The 26,827-nt window shown below is 44.7% G+C and overlaps 1 long non-coding RNA gene across 1 annotated transcript in view; it reads left to right on the top strand.

Moving 5' to 3' along the window:
- Positions 1-26,609, top strand: part of LOC132249262 (uncharacterized) — a 50,517-nt gene extending 23,908 nt beyond the window's left edge. Inside the window, exon 2 of the long non-coding RNA XR_009460671.1 lies at positions 26,071-26,609. This is a non-coding gene — a long non-coding RNA (uncharacterized LOC132249262). The remainder of the gene's footprint in view (positions 1-26,070) is intronic.
- Positions 26,610-26,827: the final 218 nt, after the last annotated feature.

The raw sequence follows: 26,827 nt of genomic DNA, 5'->3' as shown, positions 1-26,827 counted from the left end.
CTTAGAGGTCACTTGGACAATAGCATCCTAAATCAGACAGTACAAATGCTCTTTCTCCTTACAGGTTCTTGTCTCACTTTCCTTGCTTTGAGGTCCTCTCTGTATATTGATTTCACTGTTTTCCTACTCTTTCATGTAACATTATGCTCCTGTTACTGCTAAAAAGACTTCCAGATCACTGCACTGCAAGTGCCAGGAAATGTGAGTATCTTATTTTTGATGTCCCCAGTCTCAACTCACCTAGAAAATAAGCATCTAAATATAGACTCTCACATCCTTTTTAAATCTGTCTTCGAATGTCAGTGCTTGTCACATGTAGAAGCAGTTTCAGAGGTTGTGATCAAAAGGCTACTTTTAGAATGTTTCAAATTAATGTCAAATAACTCTGTTGTCATGAAAGTCTTGTCAAGAGAAGGAAAATGAAGAAGAAATTAGTTTCTCTTCACTTTTTTCATTAGCAGAAGACGTTTCCTCTAAAAATAAAAATAAAGCTCAGGTGCCATAGCCAAGGAAAGAAGATGAATATCAAAGGATAAAGTGTCATCTGCTTTGGCACCCTGTGAGCAAGCCAAGTTCATAGTCATGAGCTTAGACATGCTTACCATAAAGGAACTTTAAAGAAGAGAGCTTGTTCAGGCTTAAGAAAACATAGATCCTGATCTGACAATGCACCAAGTAGCTTTTTACCTCCCAAGCTTGAAGTATTCAGTGATAAGTCTAAGGCCCCTACCATGTTCAAATTAAACATGGATAGAAACCAGCTATGAAGTTGTAACACATCTTCAAGCACTAATTTTGTAGCTAGATGGCTTTTTTATAGTTGGATGGACATTTTTATGGCATGATAGTTACTTTACACATGTGGCTGGTCTAAATTTATTGCACAATTAACTAGTTAATTGCTAATATATGTAACATATAGCAGGGGTCTAAGCATGTCTAGAAACACTGAGACAGTAAATAAATGTGGTGATATATGTGGTGACATTTAATTGGGTATCTTTCAAAAATGATTGCAGATGTTTATTTCTACGGAAGAAGAACTGATAAGCATCCTTTACCACAGAAAGGAGAGGTGTAGGAGTGAAAAGTTGGGCTGCTACTTCATTCAGTTATGCACATGTATAACCTTTTCCTGTGAAAATGCTGAAGATAGCAGATTCCACCAATGGAGAGGGGGCTAACCCAAGTAACTGTGTTTTGTTGGTTTGGGGATGAGTGGTGTTCTAAAACTCCTTTAGCTGAATTTGGAGAGAATAAGTTATATAGCCATGTTCCTGATATGTAATAATTATTTTGGAGGTAAAAGGGCAGAACTTTCTGGAAGAAGGGAAGAAAGATATTTCCAACTCAGGAAGAAAAGGTGAGGGGAGTTGGATATACTGCTGAAGATAGTTCCACCCGCTTAACTGATTATTAATAAATAGCCCATAACAAAAACATGTTATCTGAGTGTACAGAACAAATGGCAACTTGACAGGTGATTCTGAAAGGTTAAAGCCTGAAAACCTACAGCTAGATAAAAAACTTTACAAATCTAGCACTCTTTAGCTTGCTGTTTGTCAGCAACTTTACGAAAAAGACATTTGAGCATTAAAAAAAAAACATTCCATGGATGCTGGAAATGGTGAATGCCAGGAAAGAGGCATTCCTGAGAGAAGAGGGTGTTGTGTGGCTATTAGGCACAACAACTAAACTGTGAAGCTTAACACACATCTGGCTAGCTTTAAAGACTCTGTGGGACTGGTGGAATTTTTTAGCAGTCTGATATTTCAATGTGGAGTTCAGAGTTCAGTATTTAAAAATAAAAAATAGTAATGGAAACAATTTTCTATAGTCAAGGGTATTATCTTATCAAGCCCTACGACGAAAGACTAGAGAAACTGGACCTTTTTAGCCTCCGCAAGAGAAGGTTCAGAGGTGACCTTGTGGCTGCCTATAAGTTCATCACGGGGGCACAGAAGGGAATTGGTGAGGATTTATTCACCAAGGCACCCCTGGGGGTTACAAGAAATAATGGCCACAAGCTAGCAGAGAGCAGATTTAGATTGGACATTAGGAAGAACTTCTTCACAGTTCGAGTGGCCAAGGTCTGGAACGGGCTCCCAAGGGAGGTGGTGCTCTCCCCTACCCTGGGGGTCTTCAAGAGGAGGTTAGATAACCATCTAGCTGGGGTCATCTAGACCCAGCACTCTTTCCTGCCTATGGAGGGGGTCGGACTCTATTTTCTATTGAGGTCCCTTCCGACCCTAACATCTATGAATCTATGAATCTATGAATCTGATGTTCCTGGTGTTTGGCTGAGCACAAAATGCTTGAAGAGGTCTTGGCACAAGGCTGAGTGTGATTTACAATAGTAGGCACAGTTTTTGTTTTGTTTCTTCCTGTCGTAATGCACTACTGACCTTTACTGCATTTACTTGATTTCAAGATGAGATTCACCACCCCCCACATAACATGGGGACAAGAGTTCCTCCTCTTGGATTTGAGTATTTGGTGGGGGGAAGGCAGCAGACAGCTGCTACAGCTCCAGCCCTGCCTTGCCCTGCCCCCGCTGTTCCTAGTCCTTGCTTTCCCCCCTGCTTCCTGGGAGGGGGGGCAAATGCGTGAGGGGACAGGTTGCAGTAGGCAAGGTATGGTGGGGGAAAGGGGCAGGGATCAAGCTGCTTGACCCCTCTCCCCTGCCCCTGCCCCTGCCACTGCTTTCCCTGCTGCAGTGATGGGTAGGGGGGGATGAGAGGGGTGCACTGAAAATGATGATCTTTCGATAATTAGATTCTAGACATGGAAAATTATCACAAATTAAAAATGTTTCCATGTATGGAACCTAATTCTGGGGTGTCATCTTTAATTCAGGAGAGTCTTGGATTTGGATAATATAGTTTTGTTTTTGCTTTTTTTAGTATCTGCATTCTTTTTTGATGGAGGTGGTCATGCATCCATTCAGCATGGTACAAGAGGTTGCTGAATAAAGAATCATAGAGAAGACATCCTCAAATATCAGCCTATTTGATTCTCTTAAGTTTTATTGTAATAATGCCTATGGCATCTGACCCTTCATTCAGGAATATGAATGTTTCCACTAAGACTTGGAAAACTCTCCATCTCCTGCATAACTTATCTAAAAATTTCCAGGGCTCCTGGTCTCTTAGGACAGGGGTTTTCAACCATTTTTAACAAGTGTACCCCTTCTGGATGCATGGGGAATGCATGCCACTGGGTCTGCATGCAGGGCATGGGCAGGCTGGGACTGGGGCTGCGCAAGGCTGCTCCGGGGGAGGAGGGGGGCTGGGCTGGGCTGGGCTGTGCTCGGGGTGGGTGGCAGTGGTGCTTGGAGGGAGGCTTGGGGAGGGGGGCTGCAGCCACCCCAAAATTTGCTGTAGCCCTCCCTGACCCCCACTCCCAGTGCAGCCCGGCCCAATGCCTCCCCACCCCCCCCACCAGGAACAGCCCGGTGCTGCCCTGGCCCCAGCCCACCCTGTCCTGCATGCACATCGAGGGGCATGCACACTTGATGCCCTCCTAGGGTGCGTGCAGTGGTGGGAGCTGCCCCCACTCCCCCAACCCCCCGGATGAGCCACTCTGCCCCTGCCCCTGCCCCAGCCCCAGCCCAAGACCCAGCCACAGCCCCAGCCCCACTTCCTCCCTCACCATGGGGGCCTATGGGAGCGGGGCCATGGGGGGGCTGCAGCCACCCCAAAATTTGCCATAGCCCCCACAACCCTCTGTCCCAGCACCACAGCTGCCTGCCCCAAGTGCAGCCCAGCACAGCTCCCTACTGGGAACAGCCCAGTGCAGCCCTGGCCCCAGCCCGCCCTGCCCCATGCGCAGATCTGGGGGCACCCCCCCGATGCCCTCACAGGGGGCGTGTAGCAGTGGGACCTGGCCCCCCGCATAGCTCAGTCCTGCACCCTGCCCTGGCTGGGCAGGCCCTTCCCTCCCCCAGCTGGACTCCCTCCCCGCAACAAACTTACCTGCCATACTCAGCTGCTATTCACATGGGCAGGCTACATCCTGGCCACCCACATGCTGTGCTGTGTTGTGGCTGTGCCTATTCACGCGGAGTTTTGCATACCCTCTCTGACCCTTTTAAGTACCCCTAGGGGTATGTGTACCCCACAGTTGATAACCACTGTCTTAGGGCATCTCTATACGTGCTTGCGGGGTAGGGCAGGAGAATGCTTTAATTAGCGTGGTGCTTGGGAGCTGCTCTAATTAAAGCGCCTGCAACATTTCATGTATTCAGTGTCCCGTGCTTCAAAATGGCAGTGGGGGAGCTTTAACTAAAGCTCATTCGATGAGCTTTAGTTAAAGTGCCCCGGCTACCATTTTATTCAGTGTCTCTGCACTTCATACGAGATGCCAAGGCTGCTAGAGCATGCTAATTGGCTCAATCCAGCAGACTTGATTAAGTGAGTATGCTCCAATGTGATGTAATTATAGCACGTCAGAGCAGATGTCCTGTATGTCTACAAGCACCCTTTATTCCTAGGAGCTATCAACAAAGGACCTTTCCGGTTAACGTATTTGCTTGAAGCATTCCCTTATGTATAACAGGCACCCCTAAATCTGAGCGTCTCTTTTCTGAGGAATAGTGACTTCCCTGATTCTAGTCAGTATGAAGCAAGGAATAAACTAGAGAAAAGAAAGGTAGGTGGTCTTATTGTTTTCTTTTTATAACCATTCTGGAAAAACAGAAGTTCTCTGGTATAGTTAGCATTCAAAGTGCTTTGTTTAGTTTCAATCTGCTCTACTGTGTGCAGCTCCAAATGGCTTCAGAACTTTGTGGGGAGAACACAAGGCTAGAAAAGTATGATTTGTGCTGAGTAAAGGAAGCAGAGTTGTGTAGAAAAGCTGAAAGGACGGGCATTACTTTCTGTATTCCAGACCAAAGAGGAGGAAGAGACAGAAGGAATGTCTCTGAATTCATAGATTCATAGGCACCAGGGCTGGAAGGGACCTTGGAAGATCATCGATTCCAGCCCCTTACCCCAGGGGCAGGGGTCATAGGATCCCAGCAAGATAAACATCCAAATGTCTCTTGAAGGTGTTCAAAGTAGGTGCTTGAACCACCTCCGGTGGCAGTCTATTCCAAACCTTGGGGGCTCAGACTGTAGAGAAGTTCTTCCTTATGTCCTGCCTGAAATGGTCATGGAGGAGTTTGTGACCGTTCAACCTTGTCATCCCTTGGGGCGCTCTGGTGAACAGACATTCCCTTAGATCCTGGTGAACACCCCTGATAAACTCAGGTGGCCATCAGATCGCCCCTGAGCCTGTGCTTTTCCGGGCTGAAGAGTCCCATGGCTCTCAGCCTCTCATCATAAGGTCTGTTTTCCTGACCTTTGATCATGCATGTGGCTCTCCTCTGCACTCTCTCAAGCTTCTCCACACCCTTTTTTGAATTGTGGAGCCCAAAATTAGATGCAGTATACCAGCTGCGGCCTCACCAAGGCCAAGTACAATGGGAGAATGACCTCCTGGGATTTGCTTGTGAAGTATCTATGGATGCAAGCCAGTGTTTTGCTTGCTTTACTAGCTGCAGCATCACATTGAAGGCTTATGTTCATCTTGTGGTCAGTCATGACCCCCAAGTCCCTTTGAAGAGCCATAGGTAATCTAATGGACCTTGTGTAGTTTGTTTACAATGTAATTAGGCATCTGTTAAGTTAAAATGAAAAGGAACACCCATGAAATATTTCTTTTGAACCTGTTTGCCTGGATTTGAAAATTCATAGGTAGCTTTAATCTTCAATAACATCTACAGCTCTATACAATAAATGATAGATAAAATTCAAGCCACCTAATACAGGATTTCACCTGATAGCTTGTGGGAGTTCAACAAAGAATTCATAGACCAGGTATATTTATTTGGTTATTTCTCTGAATTGCGTGCTATTAGCTACTGTTGAAGGAAAGATACTAGTTGAGATGGAGCTAGGGCAAAATGTAGTATGGAAGCTCTTGTGTATTTGTGCAGTATGTTGTCAGTACCTAATGACCTGTGTCACAGTAGGCACATCTACATGTGCCATTTTATGCACAGCAGCTTATTTTACTGAGTATTAAAGTGTCACATAAAAATACATGCAGTTACACTAATGTGCAGTAAAACAGGCTACTATGCATGAAGTGTTACTTAAAAACCATGCGCTTTCGGTACTGCGTATTATGGCAGCCTAATGTGCATTTATGTAGTACCTCACATTGGAGGTACTAAATAAATGCGCATTCGGAAAAGTGTATTAAGGCATGTGTAGACATGCCCAGTGACAGCACACACAACTTAGCTTAACTTAAAATGCAACATAATAAACCAAAAAGACTACAGAAAGCCTTGCATAGATCTTATGTAATCTTGAGGGAAGAGTGTCTCCTTGTAGCCAGGTATTCAGAAAGTTTTCCTGGGGGACCCACAGGTTGTCTTAAGTGATGAGGAAGTGATCCCACAGACCTCATCTTTGCCTGGGTTTTGCTAGGCAAATCTGCACCTCCTTCTCCCCCTTGGGTGCCTTGACCATTGCATGCTTTTCACGTCTGCTGTATATTGCATACCCCTCATGAGTCTCATGCATTCAGTGCCTCTGTCTTTTTTCACATATTCCAGTCTCTCACTTTTGCAGGTTCTTCTTTGAAATTAAAATCTAGCTCCCTGTTTTTTTAAGTCACACCAGCCTGTTTAAGCAGTCTGGTGACCTTCCTCTGCTACCTCAGGTCTGTCATGTAGCTTCAGAATCAGTTAAAGGGCCTACACTGTGATGATGACTGTTAGGTCTTTGCCAACACCTAATGGTTTAGCCATATTACACAAAGAGTCTCCCATAACTCTTCACTTATAATGTTGGCTTACTCAGAATAGCTGTTAAGCCACACCACAGGGGAATGTAGTGAGGAAATGGTTTGAATGGAGCTGAAAGAATTGACAGCTGGAAAAGCAATTTAATTTGAATAGTTATTCTCAGGTGGAAAGCAATGGAGATTCAAGAAGGTGGCATAGGCTCTGGACTAATCATAGTTAGCTCTTGTAATTATTTTGTCTTTTAATAGAGGTGCTGCTTCAAATCTCCAGGCACCTGAAGATATTTTAGTTTTTGTCATTTTTTAATTATAGCCAATGTCAGTTCATAACAATCCAACAGCATGTTATGTATGACACAAAATCTGGCTACATCTTCAAGGTGATACCTCAAAATTAGTCATGCCACTAAACTCATCCCTCTGACAGAGCCTGAGGAAAAAAGGCCTTGAAAAAGGCCCCTCGCAAGTCAACAAATCCATGTTTTCTGGGACAAATGGGAAGTGAGTTCCAGAGTTAAGGACTCTTTTACTTCCCACTCTATGAAGCCATTTCCTCCTGTGGAGGAAAAAATATAATTTCTGCTTTTTTAGTTTCCCTACTCCCTTTATTTGTCTTTTTAGGTTTGAAGGGAACATTGAGATGTTGGGTTCAATCCACAAAGGGTTTTAGGCTATGCATTGCTCAGTGTTTCACCAACTACATTTTAGGTGTCTGACACTAACAACAGAACTCACAGCCATTAAGTTAGGTGCCAAAGTTCCCTGTACAGTACATGGACTGCTAGGTCCCTTGGAACTGGCTCTTCAAAAATGGGCATATTGGCTGAGAAGCCACTTCTTTTAGCCAGCAGGGAAAACTTGAAGCTATGGGTTTGTCTTAAACCCTGTCTTTCTCTGAAGCTTGCATTTGGGGGATACCAGGAGGTGCCTCTATTTCTTTACGGTCTCTACACCAGAACTATCCCTTGAAGGCAGGGACCTAAGATCTTTTTCTTCCTTTTGAAATCAGAATAGGGGTCACTTTGCCTTTAGAACGCTGTTATTGCTTGCCACATCTCACTTCCTGGGCAAGTACTTAAGTTTATTCCATCCTCTCCCTGAGGTGATTCAAACCCTCATCCCCTCAAAGAGTACCCTAAGCACTACCAGGCTAGGTACTTCCAAAGTTTGATGCCAGCAAAGTGGGGATGGTGATGAAAATTGTAATTTTGGACTTAGGCGCCTAAAATAGGTGATATTTAGGTGCTTAGTCCTTTTGTGGATCTGGTCCCAGAAACTTATTCCCAGACTCAGTTAATATATTTTGTCTATCTTTGCCGGCTACTAAAATGAAGCACCTATCATTTTAGAGGCAGTTCCTGAGAAAATCCAAAATAACCTATAAGAGAAGCCAGGAAGCAGAGGAAAACATTTTCTAGCCTTCTCTTTACTCCACTTGAATTTAAACTTAAATAAAGTTCTAGGTTTTGTTGCTGATGCTTCTGTATTTCAGTCATTGTCAAATCATTTAAGAAAAAAAAAAACCCTTCTAGTAAAAAGGGTATAGATCCAGATTCAAGATTGTCAAAACTTGTTAAAAAAACATGTAATACATGGCTGGTTTTGCCTGCAGAAGAGAAAGCATGCTAACTATTGTTACAAAGGTCAACAAGCCAGATTCTGGCAATGCAATGTGAGCTTTAAATTGATGTCACTTAAAAAAGAAGCTCAAATCTTGGAGACAACAGCTGACATGGTGCAGTGCAAAGACTTATGAAGCGTTAGAGTACTTGCAAAGGACTTTGCCCTTCGGTCTTTTGTAAACACTAGAACCACTGTCACTAACAGACACACTGTGATTTTCTAAACAACACTCTTCCGTTTTGATCTTCTTCCAAAGGCACTTGTATATTATCAATATGCACGATCGCTCAGTATCGCTTGCAACTTCCTTAATTCTTAAAATAACCTGAACTCTTTGCTACCCTTTGTATTTTCTGTAAAAAGTCAAAAGGGTTTCCAAAGTCCTCTAATCACGGTCCCCATTTCTGCTCTTTCCCTCTCCTCAGTACAGTATGTGGTTTTATTTGGTACATAATTGCTGTTTCTCTTTTTTACTCCCTGATTAACTCCTCTTTTGCTGGGCTTAACAGATATGAATTGCTACCATTCAACCAGCTAACCCCCCTGAACTAATCAGATATAAAACAGAAACCAAAAGTGTTGCATCCCATGTGGAATGAACACATTTCTAAATCAATTGTCTTCTTTCTCCCTGACACTGGTAGAAACTTACTTGAATCTAATGTACTTGAGATCAGTGGTTCTCAACCTTTTCGGACTCAAGGCCCCCCTCACTCCCCACCTGCACCCCCCAGCCCTGCCACTGCCTCTCACTCCCAACTTACAGCCCCCTGGCTCTGCTGGTACCCCTCACTCCTGACCCACTGCCTCCAGGTCCCAGTCCCCCAGTATGTGGGGCAGGGGGTGGGTATGCACATGCACCCTGAGATTTCTATGCCCACAGCCGGCATGGGGCTGTAGCCTGGCTGAACCTGTCTCCACTCCCCCCAGGTCACCTGTGCTGCCCCTCACTCTGCCTCCCTTCCAGGCTAGAGTTGCAGCCTGAGGGGAGTGGTGGTGATGGCTGGGCCATGGTGGCAGGTTAGAGCTGCAGCCTGGCATGTGAGCAGCTGGTGGCAGGAGGAGGTGAAGGCAGCACCTCCCTGTCCCCTATTCCTCATGCTGCTTACGGCGCATCAAATTACATGCACATTGGAACAAGCTCCCCACCCTTTAATCAATTCTGCCTTGGGCTTTTTGAATGTCTGTATGTAGCCTAAGGGAAAAGTTACCCAAGAAATAGCAGAATTCAAATCTCCAGACAAAGAATATCCAATGTGTCCCCACAGAAAGGGAAGAAGAAAGGGAAAAAGGAGGATTCAGGGAACTACAGACTAGTCAGCCTCACCTCAGTCCCTTGAAAAATCCTGGAGCAGATTCTTAAGGAGGGAGAACAAGGTGGTTAGGAACAGTCAGCATGGATTCACCAAAGGATGTTGGACCTGGACTTAATGACTTAATTAGACAGTCCCTTTGGGGACCACCCAGGGACGACAATCTATTGGACCTGGAGACTTAATGACTTAATTCGTGCCTGATTAAGATCACCTAATTAGTGGCTGACTTCAGCCCTGTATCCAAATGGGGTGTTTTTTGGCTCTGGTCCTGCTTACGAGCTAATCAGGGCCTATCTATTCACTGCCCAATTAACCTGGCAATGGATTGGGACTTAACTAATAAAGACAATCATTCCAAAGTATAACTGACACGAATAAATGGTTTATTAAGAAGAAGAAATAACACAGGTAAGTAACCAAATACAATAATAATTGGTAACCAGTTCTATCCAAATCTATCCTATAACATCTAGCTAGCTAGCTAGCTAGCTAGCTAGCTATGTGTGTGTTTAACTTCTATACTAATTTCCTAGTCTAACAGAATTAACTTCAATTAGGTACTAGGCTTTATTAGAAAAAGGGAACACTCAGGACAGATACTATTTAACTCATCTCCAGTCCTGATCCGCGCCTTAGATGATTACTCTGGGTCTCCACTGGCTGACCTGGGAATATGGCACCCAGTATCGGAGGAGGGAGAATTGGGCAATACTCACCCTGAGAAGTAGAGGGCTGCTCTTTATGTGAGAAGCACACCTGGAGGGCAATACAGCCTGGGGAGCCAACCCTTTCTATGTCCACCAAGGAACTGCAGTTGAGGGAGAGACTGGGCAGATGGGGCTCCACAGGCCACAGGAGTCTGATCCGGTAGACCCCTCCACAGTGGAGCGATCAAACCAACAAGCTACTCCACCACAGCTCTCATATCTCTCACTCAATTTCTCTGTCCACTCCACACGATGACCCTCAGATCCATATTCACGGACCCTTCCAAACGCATCCAGTCACATACACAGTCTCACAGGCAATTTCCAGCCACACATGTAGACACCTCAGACACACCCACCACACATACCAAGTGCCCCCCCCAAGCTGTCAATCACAGTCCTTTTATACATGTGATGCATTTGGTCACTGAAGTACTGCGCACAGCCCTTAGGTCTGTACACGACACTTCATCCTGGGGTCTTTGCGGGAGGGTTACCTCATCCTTATCCAAGGTGGGACAGGAGAAGGTTACTGACTGACCTACCTTAACATAAGACCAGACAGGAGATCAGATAGCCATAACTTCAGGCCCGAATTTCTCTCCCAAAAAGGCAAGTCATGCCTGACCAAGCTGATTGCCTTCTGTGGATGCGGGGAAACCAGTGGATGTGGTATACCTTGATTTTAGCAAGGCTTTTGATATGGTCTCCCACAACATTCTTGCAGGTAAGCTAAGGAAGTATGGGCTGGATGAATGGACTGTAAGATAGATAGAAAACTGGCTGGAGCATTGGGCTCAGAGGGTAGTAATCAACAGATGGATGTGTAGTTGGCAGCCAGTATCAAGTGGGGTGCCCCAGGGGTTGGTCCTGGGGCTGGTTTTGTTCAGTGTCTGCATCAAGGCCCTGGAAGATGGCATGGAGTGCACACTCAGCAAGTTTGCAGGTTACACGAAGCTGGGGAGGAGTAGTAGATATGCTGGAGGGTAGGGCTAGGATTTAGAGTAACCTCGACAAATTGGAGGATTGGGTCAAAGGGAATCTCATGTGGTTCAACAAGTACGAGTGCAAAGTCCTGCACTTGAGATGGAAGAATCCCATGCGCCAGTACAGGCTGGGGGCTGACTGGCTGGGCAGCAGCTCTGCAGAAAAGGACCTGGGGGTTACAGTGGACAGTACCCTGAATATGTGCTAAGAGTCTGCCCTTGTTGCCAAGAAGGCTAATGGCATACTGGGCTGCATTGGTAGGAATGTTGCCAGGAGGTCAAGGGAAGTGATTATTCCCTCTATTTAACACTGGTAAGGCCACATCTGGAATACTGTATCCAGAAAGGATGTGGACAAATTGGAGAGTTCAGTGGAGGGCAACAAAAATGGTGAAGGGGCTGGGGGACATGACTTATGAGGAAAGACTGAGGGAACTGGGCTTATTTAGTCTGCAATAGAGAAGACTGAGAGGGGACTGAATAGCAGCCTTCAATTACCTGGTCAGGGTTGGAAAGAGGATGGAGCTAGACTGTTCTTAGTGTTTGCAGAACAAGGAGCTGTGGTCTCAAGTTGTAGCAAGGGGAGCTTAAGTTAGATATTAGGAAGTATTTTCTCACTAGAAGGGTAGTAAAACACTGGAACAGGATACTCATAGAGGTTGTTGCATCTCAGTCCTTGGAGGTTTTTAAGACTCAGCTAGACAAAGTCTTGGCTGGGATGTTCTAGTTGGGATGGTCCTGCTTTGAGCAGGGAACTGGAATAGACGACCACCTGAGGTCCCTTCCAACCCTAACTTTCTATGATTCTGTGTTGTTACGCATACTAGCCAAACGTGAGAATAGTCAACTGGTGTGCAGGTGGAAAAAAATTAATGATTACAAATGTTAAATCTGTAGCCCTAGAATGTTAATATCTATCTTTGTTAATCAGTGTTCAGACACTTGATATCCCAGTGTTGTCACCTGTGCCAGAAGCAGAAGTGAGTAAAGCTCTAGAAATTGTTACAAGAGGATATTGAGTCTGTGGGGAACAGGCAAAGGGTGAATTCTATTGTGACTTTTTGAAATAAGTATCCAACATAGGGAAAACAAACTGAAGGGTGGGATTCCACTTTACAGCTATTAAATCTCCACATCCTACTGGAGGGAGGCTTAGCATTTGCAAGCTGCTGTTTAGAGGAAGTTCACAAGGTGACTCCATAGGCCCTGCCAACACAAGCATAAGGCCTGATGTTGTGTTCAGAGCTGAGCAGGGGAAAAAAGAAAAGCATTGTCCAGGGTTGTGAAAAACAACCTTAAACTTTAATATAACATTCTTAAAATGCAGATAGTGCCAAATGACTCAGTAGCCAGTATTGTGTCTGTTCTAGAAGTGTTCTTTCTGGAGTCCCTGTGATCCCCTCAAATGTTTGTTCCCTTCCCACGTACTTGGAGGCTGGCTCAGGCAGGGACTGTCCCCTGGCGCATAGCTAAGACTCTGTTGCAATACAAATAATAAACAGGCTGCCTGCTATTGAACCTGTGTAAGCTAAACTGAAATTAACCTGGTTAAAACCAAAATAAGAACATTCACAGTCTCTTGCTGAGATATATGTATATGTATGAACATAGCTATGAACATAAGGTGACTTTCTAGTTAGTCTATTAAAATTGTGTTAATGTGCAATATAAATATTAAACTAGCCAATTGCCTGTCATGAATAATGGGGTGTTTCAGGGAGGGTTTACATGGCCCTGCCCCCACCCCGCTTTACCCTTTGGGGTCTGCCTTGTAAACAGTCCCTCCACTGCTGCCACCTCCTCTGGCCCCTGATGCGGCAGCTCCGTCTCCCCTGCCCACCTCCTCCCTCGGAGCAGCATGGTTTCCCGCTGCATCCCTACCTGAGGGTGCGGCAGTGGTGGCTCCCTCCCCACCTCCACCTCCTCCCGCAGAGCAGTGGGGCTTCTCTCGCCTCCCTGCTTGAGGCAGCAGCAGCGGTGGCTCCCTCTCCCCCACTCGCCTCTGCTTCCTCCTGTGGGGCAGTGGGGCTTCCCCCTGCCTGAGGAGGTGGCAGTGGCAGCAGTGGTTCCCTCCCCCCTGCCCACCTGCCCCTGCCTCCTCCCATGGAGCAGTGGGGCTTCCCCCACCTCCCTGCCTGAGGTGGCGGCTGTGGCAGCGGTTCTCTCCCCCGACCCACCTCCGCCTCCTTGTGCAGAGCAGCAGGGCTTTCCCCTGCCTGAGGAGGCAATGGCGGCAGCAGCAGCTCCCTCCCCTGTGCCTACCTCCGCCTCCGTCTCCTCCCCCAGAGCAGTGGGGCTCCCACATCCCTGCCTGCAGTGGCAGTGGCAGCAGCTTCTTTCTTCCCTGCCTGAGGAGGCGGAGTGTGTGCAGCCAATCACCGCCGGCCCTCTTGGCGGTGCTTGCGCAGTTGCCCAAAAGCATTACAGACAGACAGACAGACAAAGCCCTTTATTATATTAGAATTGTAACAACATGATTTTAGTGGATTAACTAGGAAGTCACCTTAAAACGCAGCTCCCCATTTCACTGGAGATTGTGAGAATGAGAGAAATCTACCTTTACCTCAGGGAAACAAAGTAAGGAAATAGTGATGCTGAGTCTTTTGGAAACTTCTGTGTCCTGCTCGTTATATGAAGATCTCGTTATATGGCTTTCATGCTCCTGTTAAACTAAAATGGATCATTCTTAATTGTACTTACTTACAAAATGGTTGAACGGTGTCTACACAGCCAGCAATTCTAGCATCTCCTCAGCATGACAGATGCCTAGGGAGGTATTGCAAAGGCAGTGCGTGTAAGTTTGTATTAGTTAGCCTGTGCTCCCTGCCTGCTAGATGGCTGGTTTTACCTCAGCAAAAATTGTTACATCCTAAAGAAAAGAGCCATTTTTTTCCTTGCAAATATATACTGATGCAATGAAATCTTTTTTTCTGGCATATTAATCAAAAGATATCAAAACCAGTGGACTTTTTTTAAACGAACAGCATTTTTACATGGACTTTTAGCTAAACTGTTCTGACCTAACTGTAATCCAATGGGATTATTCCAGGTTTACTCTGGATTTGTGCCAGCGCAGACTACAAAACTGGATTCTTTTTTTCACATAAGTCTTTTATGCCATTGTAACTGAATTGATTTTGAAGATAGTCCTGATTTACACCAGTGTAAGTGACGGCAAGTGATATTGGGCTTGATATGACTATGGTACATACTTTCTGTCTTTCCTACTGCAAAAGCAATTGTACAGGGCTGATCTTTATAATTAATTGTAAGGATTATTTAAAACACAATATAAACTATTCTCATCGTGATGCTCAGGGATTTAGATATAAAACTCCAAGCACCTCTGAATGAGGATCAACCTCATAAATAGTTTTTGCATCAGTCCACTAATGCTTCTTATAGCTGCTCTTCCTGGAAAGCACTATCTTCTACCTCCTGCATTATGGAACTGGTGCTCTGAAATAGGAGCAAAGAGGATCATGTCATTCAGGATATTCTTTAAGAACTAAATGCTGGTACTAGCAGTATTTAAGAAGCACTGTTGGCTTCAGTGGAAGCCATCAGAAGTCAGAATTTGATCCCCTTGGAAGGGGAAAGTTCACTTTAGTAAGCACATAACACAATTTGCTGCAAGACTTTACTGGATCTACTTCACTTGAGGCTAATCTGAAGTCAGGAGATAGCTCCCTTGATGATTATCAATTTCCTGCAGGGCAAACAGTCACTAATGTTCATATATATCTCTTGCTCTCTGTCTGCATTATTGCTTTATGTCAGAAATAGCTTAGTACAATACTAATGCAATACTTACTGGTATTCAAAACAAATGTCATGCTTATGTCACACAATTCTTCTGTTTGTAAAATCTGAAATGGAATGAACATTGGTAGACCTTATTTTAACACTAAGTAAATTGGGTTAAATCTCTGGCAGTGTTTGCATTCTGTATTTGTTTCAGGAGTCAAATATAAATATTTCCCTAGGATTAAAAGGTACCAAAGCTCTATTTTATATGTCTGGTTACTCTCAGAAGTGCACAGCTGCAACATCATTGCAAGCAAGTTGCAAGGTGTGCTCTCCAGTGGACAGCTGCCAACAGCAAGATTGGCTCTGTGTGATCAGACATGCAGGCACACACCAAGGATCGCCAGCAAATACACCAGCACTTGCTGTTTTACTTTTCAAACCCTTTCTCATTTAATAAAGAAGTACGGTGGGCCTCTGTGACTGCTCTGGCAGACTGCATGTGGTCTGTGGGCCATATTAGAATACGGGCACAAACTTTATTAAAGCAATCAGCTTTTTGGTGCTGTTCCAAAGTCCTGCTTTTAGACTTGGATATTTGTTTATAGAAGAGTGCTCTCCTTTCTGGAGATCTTGTTTAAATAGAACAAAAGCTAGTGCCCAATCATTTCACAAACAGGAAGCAGTGCTAGTTCAAAATACCAGAACTATTTTAAGACCTAGTCTTGAAGGACTTGAAAGGTAGATTTTTCAAGCAGCCAGAAGACAAGGTGGGCAATTAGGTGATTAACTTGCACATTTACATATGGAAACTGGGCAAGTAGACCTAGAAAAGCCAGTTTCTAGTTCAGCTTCAGGGCCTGGGCTGCAGAAAATCTGGCCTCTAATATTGGAATAGTAAGCACCTGATACACATTTCTAGGTTTAATGCTTTCTACAGCAGTGGTTCTCAATCTTTTTTATACCGGGACCCATTTGTAAACATTGATGGCCAGTCCCAACCCAGTAAATAGTTTTAGTAGAAAACAAAGAAATATTTTGGCCCCAAAATACTTACTACACACTACAAGTTAAAGTCACTGAACAGTCTTAATTTTAAAGACAGAAATCAGCATCAACAGGAAAACATCAACAGCAATATCAACATGTGGCCCTCCATTACTCCCAAATGACACTCATCATTGTGCAATTTGAACAATGCAAATTGCCGCTGCCCCTCACTCCAGACTCACAGCCCCCCGGCCCTGCTGGTTCTCCTCACTCCTGACCCACAGCTCCCTGACAGTGTCAGTGACCCGCACTCCCAAGCCACAGCTCCCCCCAGCCCTGCTGGTGCCCCTTACTCCTCACCTGCAGTCCCCTGGCCCCTTGAGCCCTGCTGGAGGGCCCCCCAGCTGCTTCTGTCCCAACTGGGCTAGAGTGCAACAGCTCTGGCTCGTGTGGGCAGTGGCAGAGTGAATCTAGCCCTAGATGTGGACTGGAGGGAGGAGTAGGGGAGGCCTGTGGCACCCCCCTGACCTGGGCTGGGGCTTCTGTACCATGCCAGCTGGCCTGGCCACATGCCCCCCACCCCCTGCCCCCCAGTGGCATCTCCCATCTGCCCCAGCTGTGAGCACAGGAACCAGCCCCAGCACTGCTGACCTGGCCGTGCACTGGCCTGGCCATGCAGTTCCCTGCTGCCCCCAAAGGGCCCCTTTCCCACCCTGCTGCAGGCCCAGCACCTGGACACCTTCCTCCAGCACTGGCAGGAACCTGCCTCCCCCTCCCCATCACACACCCCTGCCATACATCCATGCATGCATACACACACACACCCATCCCCCCATGCCCCTTTCTCCCCACAGTCCCCCAGACAGTCCTCAAGTCCTGGCCCTCCAACCTCCGACCCCCATAGACTTACCTGTATCTACCTGCTGGGGCTGCTTCCACCACCCTGTCTGGCTGTATGCCAGTCACATACATGTGCATGTGCAGATGCACGTGGCACCCCCTGCCACCAAATGTGCCAAGCAGCTCCTGGCAGGCTGGAAGGCTACAAGGGAAAACCCACATTTTCCTGTGTTTTTCTGTGACTGTTCACGACCCTTTCAAATATTATTGTGATCCACTTTTGAGTCACGACCCATGGGTTGAGAAACACTGTTCTATAGTATTATTCAACATGCACATTTAGAACTTGACTTGTGTCTCAGTACCTGCAGAATTAGATCTGCTTTCAAGTTCCCTTAATAAGGTTTCTGCATTAGTTGCCCTCCCATGTGTTACATCACTGAACATCAACAGGAACTGAACATGTAGTTTTTTTCTTTCCTGCTCTAGTTCAAGGAACGAGGACTGATGGAAGGAATTCGTTAACCTCTCTGAAACGTTCCGCTATGACTCACAGCGTCTTCATTGTTATGCTTAAATGAAGATAGTCATGCTGCTGACAGTTTTCCAGCCAACTTCAGTGGGTGATGGACTGAGCCTTTAAGTGTTTTGGAAGGAGAATCCTAGGGTGCCTATACATGAGCATGGAGGCTGCTCTGGCATGCTGGAATTCTAGCATGTGGAAGCAGACTTGATTAATCGAGTCTGCTGGAATGTGGCAATTGCTGTGCTCCAGCAGCTTCCTGCCTCTCATGTATAAATGTCCTTGTGCTTAAAAATGGACGCTAGAACTAGAACCAATAATAGTACAATTTTCTCACACTGACCTGCCCACTGTTGGCACAGTATCCCTGGAAGCTGCAATACCCACTGGCTTTCCACCTGATTTATAGGAGTGGCATTATATTTTAATCAGGGACTGTCATTTTTGGCTTGGAAAATCTTCCGCTTATTTCATGATTTTCCAAGCCAGAAATGACAGTCAATGGAACTGAAGTGACTAACTCACATTTGTGCTTATGAAAATCTCCCCCTATCTGTAACAAGTTTACAAGGCTGCCATTTTAAACTACTGTTTTTTCCTTCCTTATTAGTTCTAAACTTATTTAGCAGTTCAAAACTGCATTTGCTTGATCTTTTAAAAGATTTCCTGTTTGTTTCTCCCCTCAATCTGGACTTTAGCAGTGTTGGGAAACCTCAGAGTATGTTGCAATACATTTGTTGAGGAAGTTAAATTTTAGTTTCTGAATTAATCCAAACAATATCATTATCATGTTTTACCACTACTCTTCCAAACCTTATGCAGAAATATAGGCTCTCTCTTGGAGGAAGTATAGTACTCTACTAGGCCAGAAGGCTGGCTGCCAGGATATTTTGCGCTGAATCTTTCAAATATTTTCAAAAAAGACATGCAAGCCTTAATAGCAATGCAAGGGAATTTGCAAGCAAGTAATTTTCAGTTGAAGATATTTAGGTAGAATAAATTGTAAACTATATTAATCAATCAGTTGTCTACTGAGTGTTTGTGAATAAACATCTTGATTTCAGTTCATGGTTATTTAGAGGGTCCTGCTACTTATTATGCATGAATGCTCGGATGATTTTGGACTGGAAGCGTTTACCTACTACTCACTATTCTATCAATTGTTATTAAAGGTTTCAGTCATCCAATCAAGGCTCAGTTTTATGGCCATGTGACTGATTCCACAACATTGTTGCTTACACTGTGTTGTGGAACAGCTGTCCTGAACAGTTTGAGAAACCACTGGACATCTGAAAATTATTCCATTTACAGATATATTATTTACAATTAATGCATTCACAGATATCCCAAATTCTGCTATACTAAGATAAAAGAGCTTAGAATACGTTATATGTAGAGGGGAACCCCTTCCACCCCTGTACCCTGAGTCTGACAATGCCTGAGGGAGGGCAGGGCCTCAGGGACCATGTCTCCTTTCTACTACAGATGGAGAGATGCCTGGAAAGAAGCAGGATAAATAAATAATGTTTTAGAAACTATAGGCAAGAACCCCTGTTTTCTTGGTTTGGCTGAGTATGTTTGCTCTTCACTGCATTTGTGCCTGACACCTCTAGAACCAGTTTCCAAGAGTTTTGACACACCCCTTTGGCTTTTTTGCTTTTAATACTAAAATGAAATAACACTTTAGATAGCAGACCTTTTTTTTGCCTTGTAATAAATCTCATTGCCACTGTGTGTGTGCATCTTTTTTGGTTTTTGGCCTGTCACAGCTCAAACTCATCAACATTTTTTTTGCTTTCATGAATATGAATACTAAATCAGGTCCAAAATGAAACATTTGCTCAGGGATCAAGATTCATGATATGGCTTTCATTAGTAGACCTGTGAAAAAACCTAAATTCCTTTAGGGTAGATAGGGTGCATTTTAGGGTGTCTTAGCTGGTGTAGACTCAGGGAAGTGTTTAATATCACTATACAAAGGATTGGTAAGACTCTATTTGAAACAGCATTTCTCAACCTGTGCATCACGACTCAAAAGTGGGTCACAAAAATATACGAAAGGGTTGTGAACAAACTTTAAAAATGGATTCTCCCTTACAGGAGAAAAACGTGGCAAACGAGGACTTTCCCTGTGCAGGCTGGCAGAGTTCTTGCTTGCGAGGGGCTGCTTGGCACCCCTCCATGCCCCACACACAGCCCCCCCTTTCCCACACACAGGGGGGCTCCCTGCTCAGGTCTGCTGCGTACTACACACAGAAGCTGCCCATCACTGCCAGTAACAAATCAGGCTAAAAATGGCTGTCAATAAAGTCTGTAAAAAATAAAAAAGTTTAGTTGTCAGTAAAAATGCTAAGCAGCCGTAGTTTGATTAATCATAGAATCATAGAAGTAGGGTCGGAAGGGACCTTGTAGATCTTCAAGTCCGACCCCCCTGCCTGGGCAGGAGGAAAACCGGGCTCAAGTGACCCCAGCCAGGTAGGCATCGAGTCGCTTCTTAAAGACCCCCAGGGTAGGAGCCAGCACCACTTCCCTTGGAAGGTGGTTCCAGATCCTAGCCACCCTAACTGTGAAGTAGTTCTTACGGATGTCTAATCTAAACCTACTCTCCAACAACTTGTGGCCGTTATTCCTTGTTATCCTGGGGGGGCCCTAGGGGAAACAAGGTCTCCCCCAAACCCTTCTGGTCCCCCCTAGTGAGTTTATAGACGGTCACAAGGTCCCCCCTCAGCCTTCTCTTGTGAAGGCTGAACAGGTTCAGGTCCCGTAGCCTCTCATTGTAGGGTCTGCCCTGCTGTCCCAGGATCATGCGAGTGGCCCTCCTCTGGACCCTCTCAATGTTGTCCACATCCCTCTTGAAGTGGGGTGCCCAGAACTGGACACAGTACTCCAGCTGTGGCCTGACCAGTGTCGTGTAGAGGGGGAGGATTACCTCCTTGGCCCTATTTGAGATGCACCTGTGGATGCACGATAGGGTCTGGTTAGCCCTGCCGACCGTGACCTCGAATTGTCGGCCCATGTTCATCTTGGAGTCAGTAGCAACTCCAAGATCCCTTTCTGCCTCCGTGCTCTCAAGAAGGGAGTTTCCCATTTTATAAGTGCGCTGCCGGTTATTACTGCCCAAGTGCAGCACCCTGCACTTGTCCGTATTGAAACGCATCCTGTTTTTGTTAGCCCACCCTTGCAACCTATCCAGGTCTTTCTGCAGTCTTTCCCTGCCTACTAGCATGCCCACCTCACCCCAAATTTTGGTATCATTAGCAAATTTGAACAGGTTGCTTTTCACCTCGTTGTCCAAATCGCTGATAAAGAAATTGAACAGTACGGGCCCAAGGACCGAGCCCTGGGGGACTCTGCTGCCCACTCCCCCCCAGGTCTAATATGACCCGTCCACCACCACCCTCTGAGTACGACCCTTCAGCCAATTAGCAATCCATCTGACTGTGTAGGCATTGATGCCACAGTCACCTAGTTTTTTAATGAGGATGGGGTGGTCGACCGTGTCAAAGGCCTTGCTGAAGTCCAGAAAGACTACATCCATGGCGACACCTGCATCCAATGCTTTTGTGACCCGATCGTAAAAGGCAATCAGGTTGGTCTGACATGACCTGCCCCTAATGAAACCGTGCTGGTTGCCCTTGAGCATCATCCCCGATGCCGGCCCATCACAGATGTGCTCTTTGATGAGCTTCTTAAAGAGTTTCCCCAGGACTGAGGTAAGACTGACGGGCCTATAGTTGCCCGGGTCCTCCCTCCTCCAGACAGAGCACAGCAGAGCAACCAGTCATATGCTGCTGTTCCGTCCCAGGCTGCCTGCAATACTGCTTGGTTGCAGGTAGGGTTCTTTGGGAGTCTGTAGTGGGACAGGAGGAGTAGGGCCAGTGACATTAAGGCTGGGACATGGGCTGGAGGGGGCATCAAGCTATGGGGGGTGAGTAGGGGGCCCCAGCAGAGTGTAAAACCATTGCTGCAGTCAAGCAGTTTCTTGTTAACCCAAGACATTTTTTCCACTATAAACTTTTTACTTACAAGCAAATTTTTTTTACTTTTTAAAATTTTGGTTGATGCTAAACCCCTAAATTTAAATCCAGCTTTTCTAACTGGGGCCTGGCAGCCTGACACAGCATAGCAGAAGTCTTACATTTATATTACATAAAACATGTGTCAATAAAAACATGTGTCAGTATAAAGTTTGCAGACTGTTTTTTTTTCTTGGGTTGGCAACCCTGCTGCCTGCGCCCCTGGTAGCACGCGTGCTGCAGTTGGTCACCTCAGCACTACGACATTTGAGATTTTTTGTTTATATATTCTACTTAGGAAGTAAACAAATGAATCATATTTCACTGGAACAATGTTCCCACAAATATTTCCTGAACAGTAACAGTCCCAGTACATTATATAACGTGTACTTGATAATGGCTACTGCTTTTCTCAGTGGACACTTAAAAGCTAACAAGTTTTACAGTTTGCAAATTACAGTTATACAATTTAAACATTTTTTGTTGAAGGAAGGAGGAAGTCAAATAGAAAGTTGTTAAAATAGTCTGAAGAACTCGCCTATGCCATACGCCGCATTGTTTTAAATTTGTGGATCTCTATTGGGGATAAATTTAGTTTGTTATCCCTACAGGAAAATAGGTGGAATTTTATGAGATTAATATAAAATATTAATGCTTTTGGGCTATGTTCACTGCTGTTGTAAAACAGGATTCAATAGAATCATATCTGTTCCTACCCATTATGAATCTGTCCCTTTAATCTTCATATTCAATGGCCTAGCAAGAAACCTGCACTGAGTTCAAACTGAGAAAACTGTCAGTGACTGGACATGTCTACATGTGCAATTAGGATGCAGAAAGAAGTGCAGCTCCCAGCTGTAACTCAGAACAATTTTTGCAAAGTTATGAGTTATGTTATCCCAAAACAACACAAGTTCACTGTTGGTTCCAGGGGAGAGGGGAACCAGCCAGGTTCCCATAGCAATGGCCAGGCTTTCTGCGCTGTTTTCAGAATGGGAGGGAGGAAAGGCTGCAGAGGGAGCTCATTCGTGGGGCTCCCCAACTGGTGCCGAACGGTGAGGTGGGTGAATTGGAGCCACCCCCCCACCTCAGTGGTGGGGGACTGCCCTGCCTCACCCTCCAGGGGGGTTGAAAACCTTCCAGACTGAACTCCCTCTTCTCCCTTTCTGCCCTCCCATTCTGAAAACAACCACAGGCTGGGAGCTCTGCGGACACAAGTTACAAAAGATGCTGCATTTTGTAACATCTTTATATGATACCTCATGCAATGTGGGGTCAGATTTTCACCCAATCAGCCATTTTTGAAGCTGCTTGCAGTTGTGCACTTGTGTTTGGTCACAGCTATAGACTGCCTTCTGTGGCCAGATCAGGCGAAAATTGTCACTTCTGTCTGTAAATTTAATGCAAAGCAATACAGTTCAGAGCAATAAACCCTGAGTTTATTACCATTTGAATGGGCACCCAGGAGCACAACATGTTGAGCTGGATCAGCACAGCCCTGACTGGCAGGAGGCCTAGGGGTTGAGCCTACCAGACCGGGGCCAACTGCCCCCAGCACATGCTGTGAAGCGGCTGGCTGGGGCACAAGGTAATTTCAGTGTGGGGCTAGCTGGCAGGCTGCCCCCACACTAAAGCACCCTCATGCCCCAGCCAGCTGGGGCAGCATCTACATGTGTGCTGCTGCAGTTTCTTACTCTGCAGCAGGATAGTACTTGGATTTACAAGTACTATCCTGCTGTGGAGTAAATTAGTTTACTCCACAGCTAATTAGTCTATTGTGCAGTAAATGTCTTGTGGAGTAGCAATGGTGTCTGGACTTTTTGTGATGCTTAATGTGCAGACTACTTCTACTGCACATTACTGCGGTTTTTGCAGTAACATGCTAATGTGCAGTAGAATTAATCTACTGTGCATTAAGTATCTTGTGTAGACATGCCCACTGTGTGCTAATCAGGCAGGGCATAACAACAGGACTTTTGCACCTGAGGAGGACAGCTTCATATGATTTTTTTTTCCCATAAAACTCCTAATTAACGTAACATGCTATAAGAGTTTAAGCCATCGATTTAATCAATTTTAAACACTGTCCTTCAGTAAAACCTCAGCTAGAGTACATATTCTTGTTAAAAGCAGACTAATATCAGTTCTTAGGTTTTTGGGGTTTTTTTGTTTTTTTAAAGACAGGAAATATAGCTTAATTCTCTCTCTGGTGTTAAGGATAAGGACCAAATTCCACTCCTACATTTATGCAGCCCCATTGATTCATATTAAAGTGTTATACAGTGAGGTTTTCTTAGCGCAACATTATTTGTTCCATTGTGTCACTATAACTTCATACAGTGAAGCTTTGTAGAAGCTATCTGTCGAATTCACTCTCCAGTTACTTTGACTTTCATACAATCTAGATAATCTTCTAAAATGCTTTCTACGTTCATTGATGCATCTTGCTTCTTGGTGCCAAATGCTGGCCTTTTACTGCATTCTCTGCCTTTGAAAACAGCCTATTTCCACATACCAAATTACACACTATCTAAAAACTTACTGCACTTTATGAGGTCTTAACCTCTAAAACAAACTTCTACCCAGTCCTGGTATAAAGGCTTCATAATCTCTACTGAGCCATAGCAAAAAATGAAATGGGGGAGAGGGAAATGTAAATTCTATTGAAGAAGGATTGTGATGACTTCCTTGTTTGAAGATAGCAGTAAAAGAGGTGTATGCTCCTGTAGTTTATAGCTAAATGACATAGATTCAAGTGTTTTAAGGTCACTGAAATAAAACTGTTTTAACCAGGACTAAATGATTGAATGCCACATTTGTAACTGCTGTACAATAGGTGGCACACCCACCTGTGGACAGTTATCAATTTAACATTTTATGTTTATTTTAGTAACTCAGTTTCTTTTTCTAGAAAAGCCAGTATCACAGTTTTTTTATGAAGGGAGCCAAACAAGAGAGTGAAGAGGAGGTACTCTGCTCTGCATGGTTCTGTTCATTATAGTCTGGGTTAGGTAGTTATTTTTGACATGGAAAAGAATATATTCATTATGACCTCTTTCTTGAATACACTTTACTAAATGAATTGTGTTTTCCTTTCTAATATTAACTCTGAATTCTAACAGTATGCTGTCTCATAATCAAACAGGTGGTAAAAGTTAACAGTAAAATGAATATTTTTGTCTCTTCAGAGTGAGATTCACTTTGCTGATCAGTAATCATTGCATTTCTATGCTTGAACAAGCACTCTGCCCAACAGGACTTCAGCTCAACTGGAACTTTTTAGTGTGTAAATACTTATAGCTGCTAAAATCAATCCTGACCCAGGGCCCAGGGTGCAGTGTCATCTCTTACTGCCACTTGGGCAGCCTGTTAAGATTTTTGATTTGAGTAGCTGCACATACTGATGCCTTATGTGAAAATTCACTCTGCACTAGATGATATGAGTCTGGGCCAGAAACACTACTGCTCCCTCACTGCTGTGAAAAGATAAAGGAGTCTCCCTTTACAGGAGTTTGGTTTTGGCATTTTCCCCAGGATGAATCCAACACTAGTCTAGTTCCCTTTTTGCATCCATGCAACCTGCCTGCCTTCAGTGGAGCTGCATGCATTTAATAAGAGACATATGTCTGATGCATGTGACTACATCTTCCCAAGTTATTACTAATTTCATAGGCTCTCCTGTGCTAACTTGTTTGTCAGGACAAGACTCAATGCGAATGCATATTCTCTGTCTGCAATAATCTGGAAAGCTGTCCACAGACAGTGTATTCAGGAATTGGTTTCTTGTTCTAATCTTACCTGGCATTTTTTTGTAGAAGCTACTGCAGTAGGCGTAGAGTTCTCTTCAGCATAAAGCTCATGTATGGCAGCACCTGTGTAGATAAGATTCCTTTTGGATAGGGACAGCACAATAGGCTGCCCTTCACAAGTCACATCCTCTGAGAGCTGCTCTAATTAAAGCACCTTGAGCATCTCGTGTATCAGCATCCTTGCACTTCAAAATGGTAGCAATTTAGCTAAAATGATTTAACTAAAGCTCATCGAACGAGATTCAGTTAAAGTGCCCCTGCCACCATTTTGAACTGCACGCTGGTATGTGAGACACTGGAGGCTGCTGCAGCGCGGTAATTACTAAGCTCCAGCAGACTCAATTTCATAGCTTTAATAGACATTAGGGGCTGAAAGGGACCTCGTGAGATCATCAAGTCCAGCCCCCCCACCATAGGCAAGAAGTCAGCTGGGATCAAGTGACCCCAGCAAGAAAAATATCCAGACATTTTTGAAAGGGTCCAGAGTAGCTGCTTGCACCATCTCTGAAGGGAGGCTGCTCCAGACCCTGGACACATGCACTGTAAAGAACTTTTTCCTTACGTCTAGTCTAAATCAGCCTTCCTGGAATTTGTGGCCTTTAGACCTTGTTATCCCTTGGAGAGCTCTGGTGAACAGCTCTTCTCCCAGGTCCTGATGTACCCCTCTTATATAATTGTAGGCTGCTACCAAGTCACTCCTGACCCTTCTCTTTTCCAGACTCAAGAGTCCCAAATCCCTCAGCCTCTCCTCGTACGACTTGCCTGCCCTCAAGGCATTGGATCATATGAGTGACTCCTCTCTGGACTCTGTCAAGCTTTTCCACATCCCTCCTGAAGTGGGGGGCCTAAAATTGGACACAGTACTCCAGCTGCTGCCTCACCAAGGCCAAGTAAAGCGGGAGGATGACATCCCTGGTTTTGCTTGAGATGCATCAGTGGATGCACGCCAGAGTTTGCTTTGCCAGCCACAGCATCACATTGGTGACTCATGCTCATCTTGTGGTCAATCATGACTCCAAGTTTAATATCCTATATTTTGCAGGAAAAATAAGTAAGATACCTAACTAAATATTTGTTAGGTGATAATTTTAATTTACTTTTTTCTTTAATGTTCAATTCTGTCATTTTATTCCTGCACAGTTGTACTCTAACAACAAGAAGACATACTGTTTGGAAATTAAAATAGGATTATATTTCAAAGTGAATGCTTTTCTTATAGATTTATTTTCTTGAAATAAACCAGTATGGTTGTGAATACCTTTTTCATTCATGTGAATTTTTATATCCAGTGTTATGAACAAGGCTGCAGACAAGTTACTTGAAGAAATGTGATAGGTTTGAGTATTCCACCAAAACTATGTCCTCATCTTCAAATAAAAGCCACCTCAAGCCCCTAATATGCAAGCTTTTTTACTATTATATGCTTGTAGTGCATATATGTTTGGTGCTATTTGCTGGTAACTTTCTCATCCATA

The sequence above is a fragment of the Alligator mississippiensis genome, chromosome 3, assembly GCF_030867095.1.
Source record: "Alligator mississippiensis isolate rAllMis1 chromosome 3, rAllMis1, whole genome shotgun sequence".
Classification (NCBI taxonomy): Eukaryota; Metazoa; Chordata; order Crocodylia; family Alligatoridae; genus Alligator; species Alligator mississippiensis.
The sequence above is the reverse complement of the archived record's forward strand: the minus strand, read 5'-3'. Positions and strand labels throughout refer to the sequence as shown.